Genomic DNA, 581 nt, shown 5'->3' with positions numbered 1-581 from the left:
CTACTCATCCAAGTACTTTTCAAAGGTTTTGAAGTTTCCTGCCTCAACTACCCTCCCAGGCAGAGCATTCCAGATTCCCAAGAAGCTTTTCGTCAAATGTTCAGCATAGTGGAACTAAGTATGTGTGTTAATGTGAAACCATTTACAACCACCAGACATTTCAAAGCACCTTACCACCGATGTTGTAGTGTAGGAAATATAGAACCATTTTATACAGCAATCTCCCATAAATAGTAATGTAATACTTACCAGATAAACTCTTTTCTTGGTATGTTGATGGAGAGATAAACATTGGCAACAACACTGGAATAGTGTTCTTGCTGTTCATCAAAATAATGGCAAGAGATCTTTTACATTTAACTACAAGGGCTGTCACATCATCCAAGAGATAGCAGCATGACAATCCTCTATTGGAATATCTGCCTGCTTTTCTGGAATGGTATTTGAACAATCATCAGACTCAGAGGCTGGAGTACAACCAACCCAGCCATAGCCACACAGATTAAACTAAATGGATCAAACTGATGAAATTATGATCGAATACTAATAATGGGCTTCACCTGTGTTCTCCTGGGGACTCA

Source organism: Chiloscyllium plagiosum, unplaced genomic scaffold (assembly GCF_037043375.1).
Source record: "Chiloscyllium plagiosum isolate Xiang-an unplaced genomic scaffold, Cpla_swu_hap1 HiC_scaffold_4, whole genome shotgun sequence".
NCBI lineage: Eukaryota > Metazoa > Chordata > Chondrichthyes > Orectolobiformes > Hemiscylliidae > Chiloscyllium > Chiloscyllium plagiosum.
The sequence above is the reverse complement of the archived record's forward strand: the minus strand, read 5'-3'. Positions refer to the sequence as shown.